The sequence below is a fragment of the Mauremys reevesii genome, unplaced genomic scaffold (assembly GCF_016161935.1).
Source record: "Mauremys reevesii isolate NIE-2019 unplaced genomic scaffold, ASM1616193v1 Contig4, whole genome shotgun sequence".
Taxonomy (NCBI): domain Eukaryota; kingdom Metazoa; phylum Chordata; order Testudines; family Geoemydidae; genus Mauremys; species Mauremys reevesii.
In genome coordinates, this window is record NW_024100851.1 from 1,437,398 (window position 1) to 1,447,234 (window position 9,837).

Here is a 9,837-nt window from a genome sequence, read left to right on the forward strand (position 1 = left end):
TTCCATGGAGCAGGGCCAGTTCCAGTGTTTTTGCCACCCCAAGTGGAAAAAAAATAAAAAGCTGCAATCAATGGCAGCTCAACCTCTGCTGCTTTTGGCCAAAAGTCCTTCCCTCTGAGAGGGACGAATTGCTGCTGAAGCCTCCCCTTTCCATTGGCCGCCCCAGGCACCTGCTTGCTGGGCTGGTGCCTGGAGCCGGCCCTGCCATGGAGACACTGGGAAGATGGGGGAATCAGGAAAACACCACGGATTCGTTTATGTTGTAAGTGAAGAATAACAAAAACAGTTCTGGTTTAAAGTCACTTTTCCCTGACTGGGAATTGAACCCAGGCCTCAACAGTGAAAGTGCCAAATCCTAACCACTAGACCACCAGGGAGGGGCAGATACTGTTTTTCTTCTCACTTATGTTACACTTTCTTAGGCTACTTTCTATCCAATTTCTGAAGTTGTTCCATTGTCCATTCCCTGAGGGGCTAAGAGCAGAGAGTGCAGGAATCCCTGTATTCAGGGTCACAACCTGAGCCCAACTCAAGCTACTGAAACAAGCACAAATGATGCTTTCTCCAGCAGGATCACAGAGCCACACAAAGAAAACCCATGGGGAACAATCCTCCTTTGCCTTCATTTACCCCATTGCAACCCTCTCAGCAGCCAACTCTTGTGGGAAGGACAGTGAGCCGATAGGAGCTCTGGCATAGAGACCAAGGGAGGGGTGTTGCACCCCCTCAGTGGGAGCTGATCACATTCTGACTCTGGAGGAGGAGGGAAAGGCAATGGCCACATGATGGGGCCAGTATGTACCACAACATGGTTCTTTTATGTGGGATGACTCTGAACATTGACTGATCTCCACTCCCTTGGATTTGAAGAGATGTTTAGTTGGGCACTTAGCAGGCTGAAGCAATTTTATGGATGGTGACACTACGATTGAAGGGTTATTTAATGTTGTAGAAATTGTTAAAAACACTGAGCTTAAACTGGAACTGCCTGTTATTAAAGGCTGGTTTCCCCACGTCAGTTCCATAAGCTCTGCTACAAACACCCTGGCTTCTCTCCTGCCTCAGTGGGAACTGGAGGGAATTGTCCCCTGCTGCCCTTGGCTCCAGGCTGGTTTTTCTGGGGAGGGGACGTGGAATTGATTTGTTCGCTGTTGAGAAGGGAGCCGGGCCAGTTCTCAGGGAACGAGAACTCCCAGCATCTTCCCAGCCCAGCCCAGGCTGCTGCCCTGTCCTAGCCTCTGTTCCCCTGGGGGCCCTGCGCGTTTGACTCTAGAGCAGGCCGGGAGCAGCAGCTGAGGCAGAGAACAGCCTGGGCCAGGCAGATAAGAAGGAGTTTAGCAAGCAAAAAAGGTAAAATGGCAGTGGAGTATTACCTTGGACTCGACAGCATTTCTCCATTGGTCTGTCTGCTTTGGGGCAGGGACAATAACACGTCCTGCTGCATTCAATATTTCAAAGGGAGGTTTAGGATTTTCATTCTCACACATGGTGCACAAAGCAGGACTCAACCTTTGCTGTAAACTAAACAAGCTGCCCACAGATTCTAGGAGCCACAATGAGCATTTGGGTGAGAGCTCAGACCTGCCCCTGTCCCAGAGGGAGACAGGGGTCATCTGTGTGGGGACTGGACCACTGACCTACATGCTCCTAACTCCCAAACTTTCAGTAACTCTATTATCAGTGTCTGTGAGTGTTATTTAAACCATAAGAAAAACCACCCTGGGCTAGACTTCTCTTCTGACAGTAGCCAATAACAGGTACCCCAACATCCAGCCAACAAGGCACCACTGGGAGTTGAACCCAGGATCTCCTGTTTACAAAACAGATGCTTTAGCCAGCTAAGCCATGGTGCCTGTGGGTGACTAAAACACTCTGTCTGCCCACACCTGACTCCCTGCCATCACCCCCAGGGCCTGACAAGCTTTGCTTGTGTTTGGATTCCGCAAAGCAGAGGAGCAGGTGATGTTTTCCGTGTGTGTGTGTGTGTGTGTGTGTGTGTGTGTGTGTGTGTGTGTGTGTGTGTGTGTGTGTGTGTGTGTGTGTGTGTGTGTGTGTGTGTGTGTGTGTGTGTGTGTGTGTGTGTGTGTGTGTGTGTGTGTGTGTGTGAGAGAGAGAGAGAGAGAGAGAGAGAATATCTTTGGCCAGGTCTGCACTACAAAGTTGTTTCAGCAGAATGATATTTCTCAGGTGTGTGAAAAACACACAATGCTACCTCGGTCGGCAGCTTGTGGCTGGTGCACACACTGCAATGCCACGTCTGGCGACAAAACTGCCCTGTTTTGCTGACAAAATAAAACGACTTCGATGAGAGGTCTAGAGCTTTTTGCAGCAAACTTAAAGTGACAGAGTGTCAGTGTAGATGCTGCTGTTCATTATATCACCATAACTGGCCTCTGCCAGTACCCCACAATGCCCGCCGTGAACTCACCTGCCCTGCATTCCTGCTACAGAGGCATGGGCCCCTCCCCTTTCATCGCTTTGGGAAGTTCTGACAGCTGAGCCTGCTGCTCTGCTCCGGCAGCCAGGAGCAAATCACTGCCACGGATGCTGCTCTCTCCCGCCCTGCGAACACAGAGCAGGTGGTGGGAGTTTCCTTACAGTTTAAGGGGGCCACTGGAATCCGAACTGTGACACGCCCAGGAAATCCCTTCCCTTGAGGAGGCTCTTACCTTCTAAACAGGGACATCTGTTTTCTAGTAAAATCACGAAAAGGGAAGGAGAAAACTCAAAAGAGGTTCCCCCTGGTGCTCACATACGTGAACCCGAATACTCTCTCAGTCCTCAAAGAGAGACCGGGAGAAGGAGACTTGCTGCAGCAAAGCCACAGGGGTCTCTGAGGTTTCCCTGGCCCCTCGCCCCTGTCCTGCCTGGCTGATGTCAGCATCTCTCTGTGAGGTCACCACCTCCCTACCACCTTTGACCAATAGTCTGAGGTCCTGCAAAAGGCCTTTGTGATGTCACTGCCACACCCCTCCCTTGCTGGGCTAATGTCCTGCCCCTGCCCAGGCACTTTGGAGGTTTGAGCTACTCCCTGTGGATCACCCCACTCAAGGAGCGTTTGTTCTAGGAAGCAAGCCGGCTAGACAGGAAAACATCAGACGCTGTTTGGATGGACAGGGTGGGTCTCAGGGGAGGGGCAGAGAGGGGGGAACTGAACGCAATGCTCCAGATGTGGCCTCACCAGTGCTGAATAGAGGGGAATAATCACTTCCCTCCATCTGCTGGCAACGCTCCTACTAATCCAGCCCAATTTGACCAGTTACCCATATTGAATGCAGACACAGCAATATCTGATACATTGGTTCCTGTCCATTCAGGAGGTTATTTCCCACCTATTCATAAATAATGAAGCTGCTCTAAGCAGAGGGGAGAGAACTGTCCCGTCCGTGCAGTTAACCCATCTCCCCGAGAGGTGGTAGCTATGTCAGTGGGGGGAAGTTATGTTGGTGGGTGTGCAAGCTGTGGTGTCTCCATGTGTATATAAAGTTTAATCAAACCCCATTTTTAAAACCCCTGTGGTCTGGGAATAGAAAAGGAGCTCTCTGAGGCAGAGCCCGTCCTTCAAAATCCTTAAGATCACTGACTTGCCAATGCAAATGTCATGGGGGTATAGCTCAGTGGTCGAGTGTTTAACTGCAGATCAAATGGTCCTTGGTTCAAATCGAAGTGCCCCCTTACAAACATGTTACTTCAGTAAAAATAATTCTATTTTCAGGAGCTCCACTAAATAGGGATCCCTGAAATGAATGGACACACTCAATGTTTTCCTGTGCAAATGCATAAAAACCTAGCAAACATGTCCCCCAGCTGAAATCAGTTCCAATCCTCTAAGTGTCTAGGTTTGTTTTCATCAATTAAACAAAGGCACATGAAGACACATTTGCAGGTCCTTGGCCTCCATGGGCTACAATGTGCAGAAGAACAAGAACCACATCCACTTGGGAGGCATGGACTAGTCTGTATTACATTTGGTAAGTAAGTTGCCATTGGGACTGAAAACTCTACTAGGGGTGGACAGGAGCCTGTTACAAAAATAAAATAACCAAGATTTACCAAACTCCCTGTTACACATTCAATCCTCTGTTTGTGCACACGGCATCAATTGGGGTGCTAATAAATGGCAGCCTTCCTTTCAACAGATCGTTGTTCCTTGTGACTTTCAGATGCATTCGAATGGCAGCTGTTCAGAGATCATGTGCTGCTAGTTCATGAGCAGCAGCAGAGTCTCTGTATGTTTACCAACTGTAGAGCTGGGTGTGTCTGCATCCAAGTAACTGCAGAGTCAGTGTAGTACAGACAGTTAATTGCACAGTCTCACTTTCTGGTCTCATTGATCATTTGGGTAGAAACAGCAACGGTTTGGTGGGTTTTGGTTTTTCCCCTTAGTTTTCTCCTAAGGAATGTGCGATCTTGAGCATGTTAGATTAAGTTCCCTGTGGGTCAGGAAAATTCCATCTCCTTGAAATAGCTGGGGAAGTGACCTGTTTGTATAACCTAGAATAAAGGAGCTTTTAAAGAAGAAACTGCTTTACAAATATGCTGAGACAAAAACAGTAAATTCCACAGCCAGACACCAGGCCAGGATCAATGGATGGGGCCAGAATCAATTAATTACAGAAGAAACAAACTCTTGGGAAATAGCTGTAATTTGTCCCGAAACCTTTCCTTGTTCTCATATGCTATCACGGATTCTCTTCTAGAGGGCAGAGTTAAGGTTATCTGGGCATGTACCATCACTCTGTATTCCCAGTTTTTCCAGAGTTTGAGTTTTACTGAACTCGATGTTCTGGAAGGTAAGAGATATTCACAGTCAAAGTTAACTTTCTGTTAACAAAGGTTTTGTTTGTGACAAATAATGAGACTAATCCCTCTCTGCGGTAATTCCACGGACTTCAGTGTACTCTTTCTCTATTTCTAGTTCCAAAAAAATAAGCAAATTAAAACAACCTTGAGACCTAAAATGCTGTGAGAAAATGGAAATTTTAGTAGCTCAAATATTTCAGTTTCTTCTGTGTCTTGTGCGTGTGTAAATGGCACAGCATGTTAATTTATAAGCACATCTTTCTTAACTTCTTTAAATATTCTGTAGTACATTGACTAGATCAAGTGTGTTGTTCTATGCAGGGAGGTTTTCATGCATTGCCCAATACATATTTTTCATATTATGTAAATGAACACAACTCATTGAACACAAAATTGTGTATTTCATGCTGTGAACTGTGTCGGTAGCTCAAATTAATAGGTTTATTTTCTCTCTCTCTTTCTCTCTCTGTGAGGCACAACAAAATAATTTAGTGATGCTGAAAACATTCCCTTCTCCTCCAGAACTGCCTTGGAATCACCTTCCCTTTGTAGATTAATCTGCCCCTGTGTCTCTACAAGGAAAATATAGTTTCTATGAAAAAAACACATTTTTTTAATTAAAGGGACTGAACAGAATAGGTTACTCAGACATAGGTTAGGGGTTTGTTATAGAAGTGGGTGGGTGAGATTCTGTGGCCTGCGTTGTGCAGGAGGTCAGACTGGATGATTATAATGGTCCCTTCTGACCTTAAAGTCTATGAGTCTATGAGAATAGCCACATGATGGCGACACATCAGGAATGCAAAGCAACAGGTTCCTGGTTTGCACACTGATGGTGACAAGGGATTGAACTCGACTCCCCTCGTTTCACAGACACATTTGTTTTATTCTCTGAGGTCAAACGTAAGTTTAAATGTTGTACTTAGTCCTCTGCCTTGTAGCTTCAACAGCCGCAGATGCAAGATGAGTTACTGCAGCCTAGACCATGTGTCCGTGTTTAGGTGGTTTTCACATAAACGTTCGAGCAGCTCCCAGTAATATCCCGAGCTCCCCAAGTCCCACTGACAGCTGAGCTCTTCCTGCCCACTGAGCCCAGCCCAGACAGTGGGTGGGGGGTGAGTTTGTACCCAAATAACTGACAGAGCCAAGCAAGGAGCAAAGAAATGTTTGCTCCGGTCACTAGGTCTCTGTTTCTATTGCTCGTTGGCTCTCTCCCCTTCTCTGATAAGGAGCAACGGTAAGAGAAGAAGAGGTTAAACCATGTGCGAGGTGGTGGCTGGGTTTGGATGACAAATTTAAAACCATCTCAGCGCCCTCTAGTGTGACACTGACACCATCAGCTTCTCACCTTTCACTCACACTTCATTAATAACAGTTTCCCTGAACTACTTTGCTGTGATTATTTCAATGGCTCCTACACCGATACCTGCTGCCCCTTCTGGCTGGTTAATTGCACTATTTGGAACCTGCTCCTAAAATTACATCCTTCCTGGGAGCAAGATTCAGAACTGCCCGAGGAAACCCCATTGGGTTTCAAGTGCAGCCCAGGCAGGGTGGCAAGGGGACAGCCCAGGGGTCTCAGAGCTTCTTCTTCTTCCTCACAGAAAGAAGGTTAAGGGGGGGGCACTACTTATGACTCCTGGGTTTTAGTCCTGGCTGTGGGAGGAAAGGGGTGTTTAGTGGATTAGAGTTGGGGGCTTAGGACTCAAAGAGGAAACATCTCCCTTTTCAGCTTCAATGCACATTGAACAAGAACATGGCTTCTCATCTCTTCGGTTTCAGAGGAGCAGCCGTGTTAGTCTGGATCCTCAAAAAGAACAGGAGTACGTGTGGCACCTTAGACACTAACACGTTTCTTAGGTTCTTTTGCCATCATGTGGCCATTTCATTTTACTTCTTATTGTTAAAAGGTTTGGGTACTTCAATAAGGCTAATCATCTAGTGGAATGAGCTCCACAAGGGACGTGGTTAATTCCCCATCACTGCCGTGTGTATATGAAGACCACAGCTCTTGCTGCAAGACACCTGGTGTGTGGGTGTCCCTGTTCCCCCTTCAGAACCTGTGGGACATGGTGCTTCCCTCCTCCCACTTCAAGATCCCCATCACGTGGGTGCTCCCATCCAGGATCTCTGGTGGGTGTCTCTGTCCCCCCCCCATGAACTAGCTCCATGTGTGGTTTCCCCTGCCTGCCCCCATCCGGGGTCTGTGGGTGTCTCTGTTCCCCTTTTCAAGATCTGTGTTGCAGGGGGACGTCCCTCCCCCCAAGTCAGAATCCCCAGTGTGTGGGTGCTCCCATCCCCCCTTCCAGGCTCTGCGGGGGGTGTCTGTATAAAAAGAGACTGTGTCTCACTGTCTTGCCCAGGCTACGCTGCAGGGTCTATTCACAGGCGCAACCCCACTACTGATCGGCATGGGAGTTTTGACCTGCTCCATTTCTGACCTGAGCCGGTTCACCTCTCCTTAGGCAACCTGGGGACCCCAAGCTTCAATGGGATCACCATATTGATGCTGAACTTAGTGTGGACACCCGATTCGCACAGACTGCAGCCCAGAAGCCCAGAACTCCTGGCCACTGCAGCCCAGAACTCCTGAGCTCAAGCGATCCACCGGCCTCAGCCTCCCCAAGCGCTGGGATCACAGGCACCAGCCACAGGGCCCAGCTGCTAACAGTGTCTCCCGCTTCCAATTTCAGGCTCAGCCTGGGAGCTCTGTGCTCAGAGCGGGTGGAAGTGGAGCCTGGAACTGAGCTGATGCGCTGAAGGTTATTTGCACTGTGCGCTTCACATGGAGGTGAAAACACGGGGCACAGATCTTTGAGCACAACCCTCGTCCTGAGGAATGGGGGGGGGGGCTGCATAAAGAGAGACCGGCTCTCCCTGGCGGGGCTGCAGCGGCTCTTCACAGGGGCAGTCCCACTGCCAATTGGTAACAGAGTTTTGAAAGCCTCCTTTTATTGGGCTGGCCTGGCTCCCCTCTCCCTAGGGGGAACTGGTGGCCGCAAACTTCCCAGAAACCAGCATAACGAGGCCAACCTGAGCACAGACACCTGCTCAGCACCCCGGGGTGCAGCCCTGAACTCCGGCAATCAGCTACACTCAGCTGCCCACCCAACAAGCGTTACACGCAGGAGCCTTCGTGCCCCACGTGTTCAGGTCCCTCCCAGCGCCAGCTTTAAACTCTGCTGCTCAGTTCTAAGCTTTGGCCACACGGGGGCAGCCTGGAGCTCAGCCAACGCCTCCCGTTGCTGGTTGCGTTTCCCGCTCCTCGTGGCAGGTTCACACCCCGCAGGCAGATCTCTGAACCGGAGCCGAACCGTTCCCCAAATCCAGCGCTTTAGCAGCAGCTTTGCTAGGAAAGCGCTGACGTCCCCAAGTAACGTAAGAGCCAGAGCGCTGTGTCCAGGATCTTCTATTGGGCCCCTCACCGTGGTGTCTGTCAGGCGCAAGGAGAAACCAGGGAAATGTTTTCAGGGTGTTTAAGGGCAGAAGGGGCCATTAGCTCAGCTAGTCTGACCCCGAATAACACAGAATTACACCATGACACACATTGATCCCACACACCTTAGATAGATCAAAGCGTTTCAGCCCTCAGGAAGGAGGCTAAACTGGGTACCAGAGGCAGCGAACAAGGGGCCCCCAAGGCAATGGCAGGGAGCTGACGAGCTGAAATATGCCCCGATGATCCCAGCAGGCGACCCACCCTCATGCTACAGAGGTGGGAGTCCCTGTTCCTCCTGCCCTTAAGAATCTCTGGTGGTAAGTGGGTCCCCCCAGTTCCCCAGATAAGAATCCTCCATGGGATTTCCCTGGCTTCACCTCCAAATAAGAACATTGTGTGGAGGGGGTGGGAGGAAGGTTGTCTGGCAGATCTGTAAAGGGGGACTGTGTCTCCCGGTCTGGCCCAGGCTCCTGGGAGGAAGTGATCTCAGTATGTCTGGCCGTCTCCATTCGTCCCACCCATAAGAATCCCTGGTGTGTGGGTGCACCCTAGACCATTAAGGATCTCTGGTGGGTGGGTGTCTCTCTCCCCCTAGTCAGGATCTCTGGGGCGTGGCTGTATAAAAAGAGACTTTGACTCACCCAGGCTGGGCTGCCATCATGGAACAGACCAGGTCCTTCTGTGGAGGGTTTGCGTTCCTCCAAGGCCGTGATCTCAGTGTGTGTGGGTGTCCCTGTCCCTTCAACCCTTAACAATCCCTGGTGCGTGGGTGTGCTGGGCCCCATTACAATCCCCTCTGTCTTACCCCCCATGAGGGATCCGGTGGATGTGGGGGTTCTCCATGCTACTGGGGGTGTCTGGTGCCCCTGTCCCTCCTCGTTAATAGTGGAGTGTGTGGGTGTCCCCCCGCCCGTTAAGGATCTGTGTTGTGCGGATGCCCCTGTTCTTCTCATTAAGAATGGTGCAATGGAGCATATGGGTGTGTCCCCCACCCCATGAACTAGCTCCCGTGTGTGGTTCCCCTGCCCCCATCCAGGCTCTGTGGTGTGTGGGGGTGTCGCTGTTCCTCTTTTCAAGATCCGTGTTGCTTGGGTGCGTTCCTCCCCCCAAGTCAGATTCCCCAGCGTGTGGGTGCTCCCATCCCCCCATCCAGGCTCTGTGGAGTAGGGGTGTCTAAAAAGAGACTGTGTCTCACTGTCTGCCCAGGCTACACTGCAGGGGCTATTCACAGGTGCAATCCCACTACTGATCAGAATAGGAGTTTTGACCTGCTCTGTTTCCAACCTGGGCCGGTTCACCCCTCCTTAGGCAACCTGGAGACCCCAAGGTCACCATATTGATGCTGAACTTAGTGCGTACACCTGATCGGCACAGCCCCCTGCAGCACAGAACTCCTGAGCTCAAGTGATCTGCCAGCCTCAGCCTCCCCAGGAGCTGGGATCACAGGCACCAGCCATGGAGCCCAACTTGTTTTGCAGCCTGGCAGCTGGAGCTTTAAACTCTGCTTGTGAGCTCTGTGCCTTGGCCAGACGGGGACAGCCTGGAACTGGGAAATGCTCCTTCTCCCCTTGCCCCCGTCTCATGTCGAGCTGCAG

At 50.4% G+C, this 9,837-nt stretch overlaps 2 non-coding genes across 2 annotated transcripts; both read right to left on the bottom strand.

Moving 5' to 3' along the window:
- Positions 1-305: 305 nt before the first annotated feature.
- On the bottom strand, positions 306-377 carry TRNAE-UUC. Its single transcript has one exon. It is a non-coding gene; the product is annotated as a tRNA-Glu (tRNA).
- A 1,402-nt stretch (positions 378-1,779) lies between these two features.
- Positions 1,780-1,853, bottom strand: TRNAT-UGU. Its single transcript has one exon. It is a non-coding gene; the product is annotated as a tRNA-Thr (tRNA).
- Between the last annotated feature and the right edge of the window lie 7,984 nt (positions 1,854-9,837).